The sequence below is a fragment of the Empidonax traillii genome, unplaced genomic scaffold (genome assembly GCF_003031625.1).
Source record: "Empidonax traillii isolate 1590-97213 ecotype Southwest subspecies unplaced genomic scaffold, ASM303162v1 scaffold1037:size355049, whole genome shotgun sequence".
NCBI classification, from domain to species: domain Eukaryota; kingdom Metazoa; phylum Chordata; class Aves; order Passeriformes; family Tyrannidae; genus Empidonax; species Empidonax traillii.
Genome location: NW_020956230.1, coordinates 228,244 through 247,464, shown reverse-complemented (window position 1 = coordinate 247,464; position 19,221 = coordinate 228,244). Strand labels below are relative to the sequence as shown.

At 55.4% G+C, this 19,221-nt stretch overlaps 1 long non-coding RNA gene across 1 annotated transcript; it reads left to right on the top strand.

Moving 5' to 3' along the window:
* Window positions 1–2,498: 2,498 nt before the first annotated feature.
* Window positions 2,499–18,451, top strand: LOC114068311. The gene is made up of 3 exons (XR_003573556.1): window positions 2,499–2,509; window positions 8,361–8,367; window positions 18,345–18,451. It is a non-coding gene; the product is annotated as an uncharacterized LOC114068311 (long non-coding RNA).
* The last annotated feature ends 770 nt before the right edge of the window (window positions 18,452–19,221 follow it).

Here is a 19,221-nt window from a genome sequence, read left to right as displayed (position 1 = left end):
GCAGTTGGGTTCTGCACCTAAGAGCCTGGAGTTTTTTGGGAAGTTTTTAGCCAGGAGTGTCACGGTTTGCCCGTCCTCTGGCTGCTCCCTTTGGGGGACGAGCTGCCTGCCTGGGGGACAGAGCCACCAGCTCTGTGCTCACCCCGCTCAGGGCTCCAACAGCCCCTCTGGGTGCCCAGGCTTTCCTGGGACCCGCTTTTCCTCACACCAGGACCCGTCCCTGCCACGCTGTGCCCCTGCCACGCTCCTTCTGCTTGCTGGTACCAACCCCAGTGAGCCTGGTTTGATTTGCCGAGGCGCTGCTTTGACCCTCCTGTGTTGAACCCAAATGAAATGCTTTTACAGGGGCTTTGCATTTGATGAGTTGCAAGTTGCGCCTTCAGGTAGATGAAATTTGTGTGTCTGGCTGGGATCTTGCTCCCTCCCAGCTCCGTGTGTGCCACTGAGAGGCAAAAATCTTACTCAGAAACTCTATTTAAGTTTTCCATGTGTTGCCTCACCTGCCTTTATAAAGAAAAGGAGTCTTTGAGTTTATATCTTTGCCCTTCCAGAGGGTGCATCTGCCCAGCAAGGACATCTCCCGTGCCCTGGGAGCTGTGCTGCGCCCTTGGCCTCCGGAATGCTCTTTTCATTGATATTTTCTGGGAACAAAAATGCCTGCTTTGTATCCACTGCCCCTTTCTTTCCCCACGCAGAAGGGGAGGGAGAAAATGACTAAAATATTTTCTTGTAACAAAAGGCTGGGGGTGAATCTAGATCAGCCATTCTGATCCGTTTCAGGCCAAATCTCCAGGGTTTTCAGCGGAGAAATTAAAACACTGGAGCTTTCTCTTTTCTTCAGAAGAACAAACAGGAGCGGTTACCACTTCCTCCAGCTCATAAACAAAACCAGCCCGACGTCTCCAGGAGAAACCCTGCCAAGAGACTTTCCTTCCTAATTGTTTGATATTTTTTTCACTTCTGATTAGTATTCGGGAGTGCCTGGCACACAAGCGGGAAGTTTCAGGAACAGGCCGTAGATCTTGCTTCCAAGCAAATCCTTCCCTCCTTTTCCATCCTTTGCCCTCCTGTCTGTCCCCCTTGTCCCCTCCCTCCCTCCCTCTTTTTCCTGCTTTGTTTTCCCTCATCCTTCCAGGGCTGCTGGTGGCTTTTGGCCACCAAATCCATGGCAGGGGGTTGGAACTGGATGATCTTTAAGGTCCTTCCCAACCTGAATCATTCTGGGGTTCTGTGAATCCCCAGCACTCGCTTTTCCTTTTGAAGCTTTGCTGCACTTGCAGGAACTTCATGAAGCTCCAAAGGCTTTTAGTGACCTGCTCTTGTGCAGTTCCTTTGCTTCCAGGCTTTTCTCTGCTCTTGGGAAGGAGCCTTGGTTGGCCTGGCTGCAGGGGAATTCCCTTTCCCAGGAGGAAAAATGGGCAGGTTGGCGTTTGGATCAGATTTGTAAGTGCTAAAGAGAATAAAGGGTGCAAAATGTGGGGCTGAGATGGGATTTTGCTGCACACAGTGGGATCTCCTCCATCCGCCCCTGCATCCTCTTGACTTTGTCCTCAGTAAAACCATGAAAGGATGGAATCCTGGGAGTTCTGTGGGGCTGCTGGCTCTGCCGTGGGACAGTGACTCATCTGAGTCCCTGGGGAAACAGGGAAAAGCAACTTGTTTTTCCTTTCACCTCCAACATCCTTCCCGAGGCGCCCAGCCTGTCCCTGCTGCCAGCGCTGCTGCCCAGGGTGGGGTGGATGAGCTGCTGCCCTCATCCCGCTTTTCAGAGCCACTCAGTTGTGCAGGGAGGCACTTTCCCACATCCCTGGCCTGTGGCTGGGTGTTCATGTGCGAGGTTGTGCCGGGTTTTGTTCTTGCATCATGTGCTGGAGATTAGGAAATCGGTAGCGATAATAAATATCGCCGAGCGAGGGGGTGTGGGCAGGGGAGGGAGGCGAGTGATTTAAAGGGCGAGGGAGCTGTGTGCTCCCCTCTCTCTGCAGGGACGAGCCAAGCTCTCCCCTCTCTCTTGTTGCAGGAGGCACCTGCGTGACAAAACAGCTCCTTTGGAGCGTGGGGCTGGGAATTGCTCCTCTGGGAGACTCCGGGTGTGCACCCCGAGCATCCCACCTGCCCAGGATTCCCTTCCAGCTGTCCTGCAGGTGGGATGTCGGGCTGCAGGGTGCCCTTGTCTGTTCCCTGTGGGATCACCCCCCAAACACCCCTCTGGGAACCAGTCTGTTGGGTGTCTGGTGTGTGCTCCCTCCCCTGGGAACGCGCGGCTTCCACTCCCTGACTCAGCCTCAATTTCTTCATCGCAGGAGCAGCCGCGGTGGCTCCAGCTTTTCTCACGCTTTCCCTGCCTGTTTTCCAAGGATTTTTCTAAAGCTCTGGCTGCCTGGGGCTGCTCCCCGCTCTGGTGAAGGGGTGTTTGCTTCCGTCTGGTTATTCAGGAGGGGAAGCTGAGGCTCTGGAGGAGGAAGGAACTCATCCCAAGCCAGGCAGGGGCTGTGCCATCTCTCCTGGCGTGGCTGAGCTGGGGCTTCTGTCCTCGTCACCTGCCCCCTGTTTGGGACAGAGGGGCAGAGCCATGGCCTTGGATTGCTGTTGCTGGTCCTGAGGGGGGCACACAGATATCTCTGGATGCAGTTTTTTCCCATTTCCATGAACGCTGTAGCTGCTGGGGAAGGGGGATCCCGGGAAAGGTGCTGCAGGAGCTGTGTCTGGGGGGGCAGTTCCTTCCAGAGCTCCGTGCCCAGCTGGTTACAGGCTCTTCAGGGCAGTGTCTGAGCAGCTCCAAGCTGGTGTGAGGGATATTCCTGAGGGCAGGAAGATATTATCCCCTTTTTACAGACGGGAAGGGCGGCTCATACAGCACAGGAGGATTAGGGCTGGGATTTTCTAAAGCCTTCTGGTTAAGAAGGCTGGGACTTGCAAGTCATTTAAGTTACTCAAGAGCCCATGTGTAAAATTCCTGGCTGGAGCAGGATATTGGGATCTGTGACAGTCCAGCACATCCCAGCTCTCCAGCAGCAAAGGCACCACAGTGACTGTGAACCCCTTGAAATATATTTGGGCACAGCTTCTTCCTCCTTGAGTTTGCCTGGTGACATTTCCCTCTTATTTTATTTATTTTTTTTTTAAATTTCCTGATGTTTGCCCCGTGACTGAGCTGGGATGGGGTGGGAGAGGCTTGGGAGAAGCCATGGAATGGGGCTGATAAGCCAATCTTTGCAAGCAAAGTTCAGGCAAATCTCTGAGCAGATGGGGAGCAGGTTCCCCTCGGTGGGGACACATCTTAGAGGTGAAGGATCAGCTCTGGAGCTCAGTGTTTGCAGAGCTTTGGGGGGCACCTGCCCTTGCCTTTGCTGGGCAGTCGCTTCTTGCTCTGTTGTAGCTCTTCTCACTGAAGGGTTGCATTCTGGGGATGCTCCTTGGGAATCCCCTGCACTTTTCCATGTGGAAATGCACCTTTTTCCTTGCAGGACTGTTGCAGGATATCCTTCACAGCTGCTTTGTTTTCAAACTGCTGAACTGAGGCATCAGAGCTGTATGTGTAACTTTGATGATGAAGAGCAAACCTGAAGTGGGTTTTTAGCACAGGCTGTTTTTCCAGCTGGGATGTGGGAATGGCTGGCTCTGGAGCTGGGCACCCTGGGCACAGGCAGGGCTGTGTGGCCATGGCTTCCCTTCTGTTGAGGCCTGCTGAGAGCATCCTTGCTAGGATGCTGCTGCAGAGAGGCTGTGCTGGGTCTCTGTGCCATCCCAGGGTCAGGACCAGCTGCTGGGAAGGAGCTGGGGGTCCTCAGGTGTGCTGTTCACCCAGGGGTGGTGCTGGGAAGCTCAAGGTCAGGAGTGTGGCACCTGAAAAGGGATTTCACCAGGAAACCCTCTTAGAGCAGGACCCTGCTGGGGGTTCCTCCCTTGGACGTGGTCCATCTCCAGCCCTGAGTGGGAGCTAGGTGACAAACATCTGACCAGGGGGATTACTTGCCTTTTTTTTCACTGATTGCCTCCAGTCTGACCTCAGTGTGGCCCGTGGGGGTTGAGCCTCGCTGGGCAGTGGGTGAGGGCAGCACCAGTGAGCTTCTGTGCTCGAGGGTTTCTTGCCCAGGGGCCTCTGGTGCTCTGCAGGGCTGGAGGGTCCCTGCTGGGGGGAGCCCTGGCTCATAAAGCAGCGCTAACAGAGGATTAATGGTTAATCAGTTGTTCATGGCAGGTTATAAACAACCTGCTGGGCTCTTTAACACCTTTCCCTGATGTGCTCCTTGCCCTTCCTGGCACATTCCTGTCTGTCTGGTGCAGCCTTGTAACCGTGATTAATCACTCGGTGGCTCCTGCTGGGAATGCAGCCTGGATGGTGCCCCTGGACCTGCTGTGCCAGGGTTTCCAAGCTCCTTGGGGGGGATGTTGGCTCAGCAGGGACCACGAAGGACTGGGAGGTCCTTGCAGCCCTTGTGCTGGTGCTGTGCCCTCCCCAAGCTCTGCTCTTCCCTGGGGGTGCAGATGAGTCTGGGGAAGCTTTCAGGGTGTCAACAGACACCCCAAAGGGCAGGTCCAAGGTTGGCCCCGCTGAGATGGGGATCCAGCAGTGCTGAAGGTTCCTGGATCCATCAAACTGATGTAGCAGCAGACCCTGCTGCAGCCCAGAGCTCCCACCTCCCAGGAGGTGAGTCCTGGCCCTGCACAGCTCCCTGTGCTGGCAGAGGAGAAACATCCTGGGTTTGGGGCTGCTGGCACGTGGGACACAGCGTGTGCCCTGCCTGGGGGCCGTGGGGAGCTGGGCTGGCTGAGCAAACAGGGCTGGGACATCACCTGTCTGCTCACCTGTCAGCGCCGCTCCGCAGCTCCCGTTTCATCTCCGGCTCTGGAATTCCCCCTGCCCTTCCTGCCTCCCCCTTGCTGCCCCCTTCCCACGATCAGGGTAATTAAATATTGTCTGAGCCCGTCACTTAATGACCCTGCTGTTTGCCCAGGGGAGATAACCCGCTGTTTGCTCGGGCACACCAAGGCCGTGGGCAGCTCCTGCCCGGACGGGGCCGGTCCCCGTGGGGAGGGTGGGTGACATCTGGCTGTGCTGGCACAGCCCCTCCTGGGGCAGGGCTGGCACCTGCAGCCGGTGCTTGAAAGGGGACGAGTCCCCTGCCCTCTGCCCGTGGCTCTGCTGCCATCAGTGACACGCCAGCCTTGCTGTGCCCGCAGCAAGCTTGCTCACAGCCAAGGTCTGGCCATGAGAGGAGGTTCCACTCTTATATTTTTAGACTTTTATATTCTTTTTTTTCTTGCTTGTTCTAAGGTTCTGTTTGGATTTTATTGTTTGGTTTTTTTCTTCTTTTGGTGAAGCTTGGGGCTGTTGGTAGATGCTCACCCAGGCCTAGGACAGGAGAAGCTGACACCGAGTGCTTGGTGTCCCCCCTGCCCACACTGGGCTGGGAGTGGAGGCACAGCTGGCTCAGGAGGGAGGAAGTACAAACCAAATGTCCATCATACAATCATGGAATGGTTTATCTTGGAAGGGGCCTCAAAGATCATCCAATTCCAACCCCCTGCCATGGGCAGGGACACCTTCCACCAGCCCAGGGTGCTCCAAGCCCTGTCCAGCCTGGCCTTGGACACTTCCAGGGATGTGGCAGCCACAGCTCCTCTGGACAAGGCTGGGGAGTCCTGGGCTTTGCTGTGTGTCAGAGTTGTGCGCCAGGGTTGGAGCAGGTGGCTTCTCCACTCACGTGAAATGGTCCCACAGCCACGTCCTTCCTCCCTGAGATGCTGATGGGCTCTTGTAGCCGAGTGTGCCCTCGTGGAGCCATCCTGAGTCCCTTGGGATGGGGCAGTGGGGCAGGGGCTGTGCTGTGTGTGCCAGCAGAGCCCAGCTACCCTTCCTGTGCCCGAGGGATGCCAGGGAGGAAAAAGATTCCCAAGGGCTCCATCAGCCTGGAAGCCTGGCCTGTTTTTTCACTGCCAGGGTTTGAGCTGAGCACAGGGTGTGAGATGAAAGGGGGCCGCCCCACCTGGGGCACACCTGGAGCACAGCTGTCCCCTCCCAACCCTTTATGGCCCGTTTGTGGTGCCGCCGTGATAAGACTCACCTGTGGGGAAGGTGTGGGGCTGCTGTGCCCGTGGTCCCCTCCCCGTGTCTGCATCAGGTGCCCCTGGCTCTGCCTGAGCCTGGAGATCATCGTGCTTGGAGCACAAATTGGTTTACAGACCTGCTCCTGCTCCTGAAGCCACAGGCCAGTGGGGTTTGAGAGGCTGGGAGCTCTGAGTCCTCCCAGCCTGCCCAGGAGGTGGAGTTTCCCCCTGCAGAAGGCGTTTTGGGATCCTCTGGGATGATGAAGCCATATGTCAGTGTTGGATTTAATCCTTATTTAAGGCTGTCTGTGAAAGCCAACTTTCTTAAGCCAGAAACAAGTTGTCTAGTGGAAAGCTCGGAAGGCAGAAAACTCCCAAATTGTGATTTCTGGATTCTCTTTAATTTTAGGGATTAGGAGTCCAATTTCTGCCTCTCTCCAAGTTACCATGAGTGTGTTATAAATTAAAGCTGCTGCAGAGCGAGCGCTGCTGCCAGGGCTCTGGGAGCCTGGATGCTGCTTGGCTGCAGATGTCCTTGCTTCACCTTTCCACAGTCCAGGGAAAAAAACACTTACACTTGGCCAGGGAAAGGAGTGTCAGCAGTGAAACGCTGAGCTGGTGCCCTGTGAAACCCATCACGGAGCAGCTGGGCCCGGCTCTGCTCGCTTGGGCTGGGCTTGGACGGGCTCAGTGTGAGAACCCCGAGCCGTGTCTGTGCGGTAACTCAACCCAGGAAGCAAATGGAAGGGGATACGATGAAAATTTCCTTTATGTTCAGATCTCAGGGTTCTTTTGTTTTTGAAATGATCCTGATTTTTTTCGAGGAGCACCGAGCCTGAGGAGTGATACAACTCCCATGTGTGCTGCTGCTGTCCTCCCGTGCCTGGGGAATCCTGCTATTGATGTCGGGTTATCCTGCAGATCCTTAATTAAGATTAGTTTAAGTAAGAGCTGCTTCTGCTGAAGTTGGCAGCACGTGAACTTCCCTTTCGTATACCACAAGCTTAAAAGTTATCTGGAAGGGCTCTTGAAGGATCCAGCAGAGGTGCTGCCTGTTTTGGGATGAGGGGCTGTTCCTCCTCACCATCCCAAGCATGTGCTGTTGGTGCTGGGTCCTCGCTCACTGACGTGGGCACCGTTGAAGGCTGCAGGTTTGCTCCTTAATCACAGCCTTTCTCCCCAAATCTCCCTTAAGGTATTTCTTTCTTTTTTTCATTATTTTTTTAAGCAGTAGATCCTGTCTGGGGCTGTTTCAGAGGATTAGGGTCCCCAAGAGCTGCGGTGCGGGCCGGCGGGGCTTGGCTTACCTCTAATGGCTCATTACTGGGGGCCGAGAGATTTGGGGGCTGCTCTCGCCCTCGGCCACGTGAGCAGCCTGGCTGGCACTGTATGATTAAATTAGTTTTCTAGGAGAACAAATCCCGGATTAGTGGAGCCATTTGCCATGCTGAAAGTGGAGCCCTGCTAATTAGGTTTATGTAACGGCGCTGGGTAATCGGGCAGGGGCGGCTGCAGCGCTTAATTGGGAAGCACGCTGGGGGCTCTGGTGGCCTTTGGAGCTGCTGAAGTCTGGGCTGAACTTCTGAAAATTAAAGAAAAAAAAAAAAGAGGGGAGATTAAAAATAGCATTGCAAAGCGTTGCCTCTGCAAGTGCTGAGAAGTGTGGTGCTGAGCCATCGAGCTCCTGCTGTTCTCCGCTTGGGGCTGAGACCGGAGCTGTCAGGGAATCACAGGGAATCCTCAGTGGGAAGGGTGATCATCCACCTCTTGGCCCTGTGCAGGATGACCCCAAGAATCCCCCCCATGTTCCTGGCTGTTTGTCTTGTATCACCTCTTTTCCTGGGGCCCTTGGGAGAGCAGGGGCTGTGGCTCCCTGGCTGTGCTGTCCCTGCTCAGCAGCACTGAGCATCTCCCATCTCCCAGGAACAGGTGTCTGCAGCAGGGAGTGTCAGAGTGCTTATCCCTCCAGGAGTGAGGTCTGGGCTTTGCTGGGGCCCAAACATGGTCAGATCCCACAGGAGATGCCGTTTCCCAGCTGGATAGGCAGAGTGCAGCACCTGGATGGCTCTGCCAGCCCTGTGCTTCCCACCAAACAGATCCCAGGAAAAACTGCCCAGGGAGCCTCAGGAATAATTACAGGAGCAGCCCAAAGCTAAAACATCCCAGGAAAATGCAGATAAAATCCCTGCAGCAATGGGACTTCTCTTCCAGCTGTGATGGAATTGTGAATTTCCCCCTTCCCTCCCCAGCTGCTGTTCCTCCTCCTCTGTCTCTGCAGGGTCTCTGCAGCCCTGAGCCTTCCCTCTGAGAGTGCCAGTGGCTCATCCTCCCTCTCCATTGGCGTTTCTTCCCTTGGATCCAGCCCTGGGCCCAGCTGATGGTGTTGGTCACAGCAGGGATTGCTCAGCTCTGGCTCCCTGGAGCACAGCAGTGATCCCACATCCTGGTGGAGACACAATTCCTGCAGGCAGGTGATGTCCCAGGAGCATACTAGGGCTGTTCCCATCGTGCAGGCTTTTCCTGCTCCTCTCCCTGCCTGCACATCCCTGCTCTGCTGATCCCTGTGTCCAGCCCACCCCCGATAGTGCTGCCCAGCTTTGATCTGCTCCGAGTGATTAAATTCTTATCATCCGGACTGACAGCTTAATATACCCCAGCTAAATTAGTTGTGTCTGTCTTGCCAAAGCTGCAGAAATGTTTTCTGACAGCTACAGGCACTTGATACATTTTTTTTCCCCCCCTTTTTCTCTGTGTACAGGAAGGGTTGTCTTTGCTCTCTTCGGGACATCCTTCCTCGAGTTTCCCATAAGCTGCTCCACTGCTGCTGGAGTCCCTTTGTGCCTGTTGAGTGGAAACAGCTGCCCTGGAGCTCAGGACTGGGATCTGCATGGGAATGGGCTGGTACTTCCATGCAAAAATTCCCTGTGAGGGTGGTGAGAGAAGCTGTGGCTGCCCCATCCCTGGAAGTGTCCAAGGCCAGGTTGGGTTTTCACATGGATGGCATCAGCCTGGGCTGGTGGAAGAGACAAGGGACATCCCCTTGTGCAAGAGGCTCTCGTGGGTTGGATCAGAGAGGGGAAGTAAGACCAGATCCACTTTTAACTAACCCTTTTCAGCCAACTTAGAGAAAGTGTTCCCTTGCCAAGAGCTTAAAGAAGGGGGGGGAGGAAAAAAAAAAACCACACCACCCTTCATAATTGCCACATTTAGAGGAAGGAATTCTAAATAAAAAGTTAATCTCCTCCAAGGATTAGCAAAGCATGCGGCGTCTTGTCAGATGTGGAAGCAAAGCGCAGGCCTTAATTTTTTAAGACAAGAGGGATGTTTCTGTTGGAGCCTGTCCCTGCCACGTGCTGGCCAAGTGACCCACGGGCTGGAAGGGTCTGAGATCCCTCATCCCACGCGAGGAGGATGAGCTGGTGCTCTTGGGCTGTGCGTGGCTGTGGTGTCCAGCAGCCCTTGGGGGGAGGATGGAGAGGCTCCTCCAGCTCCTCTGTGGAAATCACTTCTTTTGGCAGAGAATTCCTCTTGCAGCGTGCAAGAGACTGAGATGCTGCCCTTGGTACCGGTGTCCTTTATCTCCTTGGAGAGGGAGATGGATCAGCATCCTTTCATCCCCAGGGAGGTGAAGCCTCGTGCATCCTCTGCAGCCTGGGAGGGGTGGCCCTGGCTTTGGGAGGTGCTGCTTTTGGCAGCTGAGCTGTGAGTCTGCCTGGACGGTTTGGCTTTGAGTGCACGGAGTCATTAGCGGCTGTTAATTGTGGTGGGAGGTTTGGGAGTTAAGCACGTTTGGTGCCTGGACGTGGATATGCGGAATTAAAAGTTGCTGTTTCCAAACGTGGGAGCTCTGGTGAAACTCCCGGGCTGGCAGGGGTGTCTTCCAGCACAGCACTGGGGGAGCTGCCCTGAAAAAGAGCAGGGACTTGGTGGGTTTGGTTCCTTCCTCCTGATGTTTGTTTGTAGTTTGTTCATTATCTGCTCCATCTTTGCTTCACCCCTGACAAAGGAATATGCAAACCCAGGGCTTGGCTTTTGAAACGTGGATGCAAATCCACTGTGGTTACTGTGGAGGTGTTGTCTCCTCCGTGCAGGGGGTCAGGTCCACCAGCCTGGCATCCCAGGCACTCGAGCCCTCAGGGCTGGTGTTGGGAGGCATCCACAGGAGAGGATGTTTTCCATCACTTGACAACTCTCCAGCCTTGCATTCCAGCTGGGACAGGCGGTTCTTTTGTGTTATCACAGAACCATGGAATGGTTTGGGTTGGAAGGGACCTTAAAGCCCATCCAGTTCCACCCCTGCCCTGGGCAGGGACACCTTCCACTGTCCCAGGTTCCTCCAAGCCCCATCCAACCTGGCCTTGGACATTTCCAGGGATGGGGCAGCCGCAGCTGCTCTGGGCAACCTGTGCCAGGGGCTCCCCACCATCCCATCTAAATCTCCCCTTTTTTATTTTAAAACCTTTCCCCTTGTCCTGTCGTTATCTGCCTGTGTAAAATATATCTCTGTCCATCTATTTTATAAGATCTCTTCAGGCACTGGGAGGGGCTCAGAGGTCTCCCTGGAGCTTCCCATCTGCAGGCTGAACACTCCTAGCCCGTCCCCAGAGCAGAGGGGCTGCAGCCCTTTGGAGCATCTTCGTGACCCTGTGACTTTATTAACACTTATTTACTCTGATTGACTGATTGCTGTGGGTTGGTCCATCAGCTGGCAGAGGCTGGCACTCGCTGGATGTCCCAGCTGAGGGCTCTCCTGGGGGCTCAGGGGGGCACAGGGAGGACGATGCTTTTGCTGCCGGTCATTTCCACCTGAGCCCCCCTCGGCGGGGGGGAGAGGCTCTGCGACTGCAAGACGTTAAAACCGTGCCCCTGTGTTTACTTTAGTTGGCTGCCACACTGCATAATAACCTGTCAGCACTTCAGGTGGGGATTTATTTGTGCATTAAAAGTGGCCTGGGGCGGGCGGATGCAGACACTCTGCAGCACGCTGGAAAATGTGCCTCCAGCGTAAAAACAGCCTCTCCAAATATTTCACCCTTTTAATAAGTGCATTTAATTAAAGTCATATAACTTTTTTTTTTATTATTATTATTAAAAAAGAGGGGGTGTATGTGGGGGGGGGAAAGAAGTGGGGCCTGCTGAGGCTGCAAGCAAAGGCTGGAATACAAAGAGGGGGTTTAAACGTGAGTATTTAATGGAAAAGTCATCAACAACGTGTTGTGTTGCTCCTTATTTCCCAGCTTTGACTTTGGTTGTGGATAGAAAGTCGAAGGGAGTTTCTGGGTTTTCAGGCTGCCTTTTCTCTCCCTCTCCCCATCCACTTCCCTCCTCTTGAAATTCTGCAGAATTATTAATTTTTCCAAACAAAGTTGCCAAACGATGTTGCTCTTGGATGGACCTGCAATTGCTCTCTCTGCTTGTTTAACCTTTTCTTTCTTTTCCTTGGATCTGGGTGACTCTTTAAGCCACCACCTTTATTGTGAGCACCTCGAGGTCCCTGCAGAGCAGGTCCTGGAGGAGGAGGAGGAGGAATAGGAGGAGCTTTGGGAAGGGGCCGTGAGGTGGATGATCCTTTGAGATCCTTTGATGGGAAGATGCTCATCCCTGTAAGGCTGAGGGCTAATCCCTGCTGTGCTGGGTGGAGGGAAGGCTGTGCCTGGGGGGTGGCAGCCACAAGGCCACTGTGTCCCTGAGGGTGCCCACCTGAGCCCAGGTCCTGCTGGTTTCATGGCCTTGCACCTGAGCAAGAGGGTAAGCTGGGTGTATTTAGTCTTTCCTGCAAGACAGGTTGCCCAGAGAAGCTGTGGCTGCCCCTGGATCCCTGGAAGTGTCCAAGGCCAGGCTGGAGCAACCTGGGCTAGGGGAAGGTGTCCCTGCCCATGGCAGGGGGTGGCACTGGATGAGCTTTAAGGTCCCTTCCAAACCGTTCTATGGTTCTGTGGTGATGTTCTCTCGCCTCCTCCACCCTCCCTCCAATGGCATCTGTGGCTGTGTTGGGAGCAGGGGGCATTTCAGAGCTCTGCTGAGATAAGCACAATTTGATCAAATTCCACCTGGGAATGTGTTGAGAGACGCGTGTGCTGCACAAAGCGCCTTTATCCCGGTGCAGGTGGCATCAGCTCGGGATGTGCTCCGGTGTGGAATGGCCCAGGGTAGGGCAGGGCTCCTCTGGGGTGCCTCCCCCCCTGCTCCAGGCACGGGACTCCCTTGGATGTAGTCAGGAATAGCAATTTTTAAGGATGATTCTGCATTTTTTTCCCCAGAGTTGAGGAGAGAGGAGGGACAACTGTTCATAGCAAAAGGTGCTGATACTCTTGACGTGTGTCCAAGGCCAGGTTGGACAGGGCTTGGAGCAACCTGACCTAGTGGAAGGTGTCCCTGCCCTTGGCAGGGGCGTGGAATGAGATGAGCTTTAAGATCCCTTCCAACCCAAACCATTCCACGATTCTGTGAAATGCAGTTTTGCAGGATTTTGGTGCTGCTGTTCCCTCACACCCTCTTGTGTGCTGCTCCCTCGCTCTCTGAAGGCTGTTTTTCTTTCTGAAGGAAAACCTAATGGGTTAGAAATCCGAGGAGGAACAGAAGGGTTGGGGATAAAAATGGATGCTTTCCTTGGAGCTGCAGCTTTGCTGGCGAGGAGGAGGTTTGTGGGATGGGGAAGCTCTGCCGACCTGCTGATACAAAACAAAATGGTTTTTAATGGTACAGAGGGCAGGGAAAGGTGGGAAAACTCCGTGGGAGCTGGATGGGAGCATCCAGCAGGAATGGACTTACTGTAGCTAAGTCTAGGCCAGAGTAACAATCCCTTCATCCAAGATCCACAGAAGGATTTGTGATCTTTGCAGCTCCCTGGTTTGCTTGGGAGCTCAAGCACTGAGGGAGGAGCTGTGAGCCTCCCTGGTTTTGGGGATCCAGCCCATGGGTTTCAGGTGTGCTCAGAGTGGTCCCTTCCTAAGGTGCCCTGTCCATGCCAAGGATGAATTTTCCCCCATGGGCATAAACCAGCGGAGATTAAATGAATGTAGGACTAAGCCAGTGCCCCCTGGAGCACTGAGGAGCCTGGTGGGTGCTCCTGATGGAGCGGGTTCTGATGGTGCAGGTTTTGGTGGAGCAGGTTTTGGTGGAGGAGGTTTCCTGGCTGGGATTGGTGCTTTTGGAGGAGACCCCAAGCGTGGCTGCAGCGGGGCAGGAGCGTTCAACCGCTCTGCGGGCCTCGGGCAGTCACCAGATCTCATCCCAACCCCAAATCCAGGTCATATGAATCTTTATTCTCCTTCTCCTCTCCCTCCTGGAGTCTGCTCTATTCATTCCTGTCTCGAGTGGGTGAACCCGCTGCAAGGGAGACTCTCATTCCTCTGGATAATCTTGGGCGGGCAGGGCCTGGCTGCAGCCTCTCAATTAAGCAGAATTTCTCTTCCCTTTCATTCCCGGTCCCCTTGGCACTGTATCTGGAGGTGCTGCAGTGTGGGCTGGGGGGGCAGGGTGCCCCTGGCGTGGTGCAGGGGGTCAGAGGGGATGATTTGCCTCTGGGATGCCGAGCCAAGCCGTGCTGAGCCGCTCCTTTCCCCGCTCGCCCCATTTTGTTTTCCTTCTGGCAGAGGGAACAAATTTCCCTTTGCATGAAGCTGAATTAATTCAGCCTCTCCACAAAGCGTCCCTTTTGTCTCCCTTTCCCCACTGCCTGGGAGGAGTCAGGTCACAGGGCTGTGTGTCCCTTCCTCTGCCCCTTATCTCCCCACTCCCCTTAATTTACCTGCAGCAGCCAAATCAGCTCTATAACGCGAGGCCTCCTTCCTTGTAGCAGATGTGCCACGTGCCAGACCTTCCTTTCCCTTCTTGGGAACCAAACCCAGCTTTCCATGCCTGTCTCTGGTGCTTGGTCCGTGCTGACAGGGTGAGGGTGATGATGAGGATGGTGCCTGTGGGCAGCCCTGCTGCTCCTCAGCTGCTGGAATGTGGTTCAGGTGATGGGAACAAAGAAACTGTGGTTGTCCCATCCCTGGAAGTGTCCAAGGCCAGGTTGGACAGGGCTTGGAGCAACCTGGGCTGGTGGAAGGTGTCCCTGCCCATGGCAGGAGGTGGAACTAGATGAGCTTTAAGGTCCCTTCCAACCCAAACCATTCCAGGATTCCAAGTGTGAAAAAGCCTGTGAAAACAGCCTTGGGAAGGAAGTTGGAGGTACTTTGTGTGCTGTGCAGTGCTGTGGTTGCTGTCCTTGTGTCAGCCCTGGATCATCCAGCTTTTCCAGGGATGCTGTAGGTGCCATCCAGGCAGTCCATCCATGCTGTTGCTGCTGCAGCTCGGGTCGGTGCTGCCGTGTCCTGCAGGAGCTGTCACTTCCCAGGGAGCTGAGGAATTCCCTAGGTTTCTCCTGGCATGCTGGCAGCAGCTCGTAGAGCCCTCCTGCTGTGCCCTGGAGCGCTCAGGGCAGGATTGGTGGTGCTTCACAGGCTCCCACATCCCTGCTCTGATTTGAGCTCTGAGCATCCCGTGTGCTGCCAGGGGTGCTGGGAATTCCCAGCTCTGCATCACCTCTGCCTGTTCCTTGAGATCACAGCGATGCTCCTGGTTTTGCTGGCTGTTCTCCTGGAGAGGACAAGCCTTTGCTCAGGAGGTGATGGTAAGACGCTGCACCCGTGGCCGTGTGTGCTTTCCCTCCCCAGACGTTTCACCGCAGTTCCCGAGGAGCGCGCGATGGTTTGGACAAACCCCAATTCATTCATTTACCCGAGGACAAAACATTTTGGCTCCTGTTGAAGGGGGGGGGGGGAGTTGGGGCGATGCTGAGCAGGGTTTGCTGCTTTTGCCAGCCCTGGTTTGGGGGGTGGGACGTGGGGGCTCCGCGTGGGGGGCCCGGCGGGGCGGGGGCGCGGCAGGTACGGACACGCAGATGTGCGGTTGGGCGGGGGAGCCGCGCAGATGTTCCTGGAATTCCCGAGCCGGATGCGAACAGGATGCGTCGGGAGGCGGCGGGGGGAGCTTGCCAAGAGCTTGACATAACGAGGGGATGGCGTTCTGCCCTTCCCGTGGCTGCGAGGGGGCCGTGGGGGGCTCGGGGAGGAGCAGGATGAGCAGCAGAGGGTCCCACAGCTCAGCACCCAGCGCTGCTCCCGGGAGTCACAGCGGGCTCAGCCCCCTCCCCACCCCCAGCAGCTCTTGGTGCCCCCTCTCTCTTATCCCTGGGCAGCTTCTCCTCTTGGTTTTCGTGCTGTTTTTCCAGGAAAACCAGCTGTGCTCGTGTAAACTAAATCAGGCTGCCAAGCAGGCTGTGTTGCTGCAGAGTCCCCCTGCTCTTCTTGTTCCTGCAGCTCCTAAATCCCTGTGAGCCTGGGCGGTGGGAAGGTGGGCCGTGGCCACCTGCCTGTGCCCCTTTCCGATGGTTTCTGCTCGGATTATCCGCACTGTCAAGGCGTGTGATGGATCTTGGGCAGCTGGGCCCCTGGGAGCGATGCTCTGGCTCATCCCTGCTCGTGCGGGGCCAGGACCAGGTTAATTAGCAAAGTGTATCCTGGTGGAAATTCCATAGGCAGAGGGATTTGTTGGTTCCCCCTGGGTGCTGCTGCCGTGCACGGTGTTCCTTCGTGGGCCGCTGTGGGTGCAGGGATGCAGGGATGTGTCCAGCCACAGCCTGTGCTCCACAGAGTTTTCCTCAGTACCTCAGGGAGCCTGTTCGAGGTCCCTGCCAAGAATTCAACATCTGCACAATGGACACTTGGCAGGAAATTTTAAAATTCATGAGAGTTCCCCGAGGTGAGGAGGGAAAGTGCCTGGATCTGCAGATCCATCTCCCCTCTGTCCCCAGGCCAGGATGGAGCAGGACTGAAGTTCCTAATCCTGAGAGACGTGGGACAGTGACATCTCAGGGTGATCTGACTTTTGGGTTTGTTGTGGGCTGGAGGTTTTCCTACACTTCCAGCAGTGACGGTGTATTCCAGTGCCTGGAGCGTGGCAAATCCTGCTGAAATCACCAGCTGAGGGCACAGGAGCTGGTGCAAGGGGCTCCAGCAGGGATGGTGAGCTGGCTGTGACTTGATGAGACATCCTGGACACACTGATGGGTGCTGCTGCATGGGCTGATCTGTGCTCTGCTGCTGCTGGCCATCTCCTGAGCCCCAGAGGTTCTCAGGCAGGGATCACCTTCCATGTGTGAAGAGGGGCAAGAGAAGCCAACCTGGCTCTCAGGTAACCAGGACTAACTGCCCTGGCCCCTGGAGCTCCCTGTGCAGATCTCTTGGGGATCCCAGGGTGGTGTGGGCTGCCAGGAGCTCAGGCAGGCTCTTCCCAGCAGCTGCAGCATCTTCAGGACCCCCCGTGCTCCAGCCATGGGGCTGTTGGCCAGGACAGGCTCCTGGGGGTTGCAAACCAGATGTTCACAGAGCTGTCCCCTCTGTCCAGCCTGCAGCTCCCTCCCCGGATCGGCGCTTCCCGAGGCTTCAGATGTAAAAAGCAGCTTGGTCTGTTGTTGTCTTGGCCTTAAAAATCCTCCCTGTCCAGCCCAGCTGGTGAACTCCTCCTGTGTGCAAGAGGAGATGCCGTTCCTTGGCTGGTCCCACGTGGGACACGGGACAGCCACCCCACTCCTGGGCCATGTGCCTGCCCAGGGTGGGCAGCAGGAGAGCTGCTGGGCTGGGATTCAGTTCTTCCTGACCCAGAGGTAGCTCAGGGAGCCTCAGCCTGAGTGTGGAGAGCGAAACTCTGTCCTGAGAAGTGTTCTCCACTCACAGGGCGGGGAGGCAAGAGCAGGCTCTTCACTGTGCTTTCCTGGCATGGAGATGGGCATTGCTGGGGGATTTCCACGCTCCTCGTGCCACCCCGGCCCGGGGTGACCCACGTGCCAGGATAAACAGAGGCACACGACTCGCAGGATCTGCTGGTGGCTCTCCCAGCAGTAATTAACTGGGACACAGGGAACTGAGGGCTTTTGGCATTTTTGGGCTGCACAGCAGTTTCCAGGTGCTCTCCCTCATCCTGGCTGGTGGTACCCCCTCCTGACCTGATCTGAGGGTTTCTCAACTCATCAGTGGCAGTTGCTTATCATCACTTTGGCTGCAGGAAACACAATTGCCCCAAGTCTATCCCTTCTGGAGCCTGTGGATATGGGCAGCTCAATCCCAAAGAGGATGAGAAAACCCCCAGGAGCTTTCTGGTCCATGAGGGACCCCCTTGTGCCCAGGGCACCGCTGGTGGGGTGTCAGTCAGAGGTGTTTGGGCTGTGCCCCCATTCCTGGAGAGGTGGGAATGAAAGGACAGTGTCCCCTTTGTCCTCCTCCTGGGCTCCAGAGCAGGGGGTTGTACCATCCAGGAAAAATCCCCTTCCCCCTGACCAACCCACAGGGAACCGGCTGGACTCGTGACTTGGATGGAGCTGCAGGACTTGTGGGTTTTCCTCCTTTCCCTCTCTCTCTCCTTCCCAGCGTCTGCCTGTCCTGCCGGGCTTGGATTTTGGGTAAACCCCAAGAACACTGAGTGTACTTTGAGGAATGTCCCCCTGGGTGGACCGGGCTGGAGGAGTTTGGTGGCCGGAGGGAACTGAGCCTGCCTGTTCTCGGGGCTTGTTTGAAGGTTTCGTGGTCAGCCCGCAAGGACCTGGGGATGTTTGGTGTGAGATCATCTGGCTGCCTATTTAGGGACCACCAGCGAGTTGCTGAGCACCTCAGGAACTGGGCTGTGGCCGCCTTTTGATATCAAAAGATATCTCAAAGGCAAATATTGAGGAATTTTGGGTGGTGGGGGAGCTGGAAGGGGCATTTCTGGGGTGCTGGGAGCTGCCACGCCGGCTGCAGCCAAGGCAAAACGCTTGATGTATTCCAGTGGGTGGCACATGAAAGGTGTGGAGAGGTCATTAATTGTGGACCTGGAGCCCCTGGCTGGCTCCAGGAGACCACCAGAGCTCCGTGGGGTGTTTGGCACCGGGACAGAGCAGCGCGTATTCGTCCTCCTCCTCCCTTCATCTTTAAATACCACCCTGCAGATTTCAAGGAAAAAAATAAATGCACTTAAAATGGCATCATTTTGTGGTGCCTCGAGGGCTATTTATATTTTTTATTGCTCCCACGATTTTATAGAATAGCCTTTTTCATGAAAACATCAGTGTGTGTGTGTGTGTAATTAAACCAGCCACCATCTTCAGAAAGCAATTTTATAGCTGGGTGTCGGGCAGGGGCACACGGGGCTGAGATCCAGCTGCCATGAACCCTTTCTGGGGCTCTCTTGGCCAGCTCCAGGCTGATGTCGAGCTTTTCATCCTAACTCAGTTTTCCAGGCTGTGGTGGAGGCTCTAAGCTTGGTTTGGGGAGAGTTATCATAGGAAAAGACATTTCTCAGCAATGAAATGAGTTGAATGTCCAGAAAGCTGGTGCTCAGAGTGAACCAGATGGATTTGCTGCCCATCAGGTTTTAGCCTGTAGGTTTTAAGGGTGGAAGGTGGATTTTGGTGTTGCCCAGCCCAGCCCTTGCTGTAGCACAGAGCTGGGCTCAGCCCTGGAGCTCTGCTGGCACATTCTCCTCTCCCATCCCCATGGAAAATGAACCAAATCTCTCCACTTCCGACTGAAATGTAAGATGTGAGATAAGTTTTTACTGGAAGGCTCCAGTTGCCAAATAGCCTGGGGACCCTTTCCTTCCTCCTGAGCAAGAGCATGAGGTGCTCACTGCATCTCGGGGTGCTGTGCTCCACACCTTCTGGTCTGACTTGAGATCTACACCTTCATCTTCTCCCCTTCCATACAGACCCCCCCAGAGACACAGGGGCTCTTGTGGTGGGTATTTCTTCACTCCCACCACAAGCCATCCCTCGCAGCTTCCTTGCAAAGCTGGTGCCACCTCCCTGGTGCCCCCTCCCTGGTGCCACCTCCCTGGCACCGGGCGTGTGGCAGAGCCGAGGTGGGGGAACACCACGAGGGGTGGGCAGAGCCCTGAGCCTGGCTGTGCTTTTTAATATCTGTGCTCTAAGTGCAAATGGAGCAGGCTCCAGCTCCACAGTGTTTGTCTTGGAGATTAAATCTGGAGAGCCTCCGGTCTCCAAGTCCATGCCGGGAAGAGAGGGGCGAGGAGGGGAGGGAGGGGAGCCCGGCCCTGCGGGGACACACACCTTGTTAACCCTCTGAAAGCTGCCAGCTTGAAAAGGGAGGGTTGGAGGGCAGGGAGAGGGAGAAAAAGGGTGGGGAAACATGG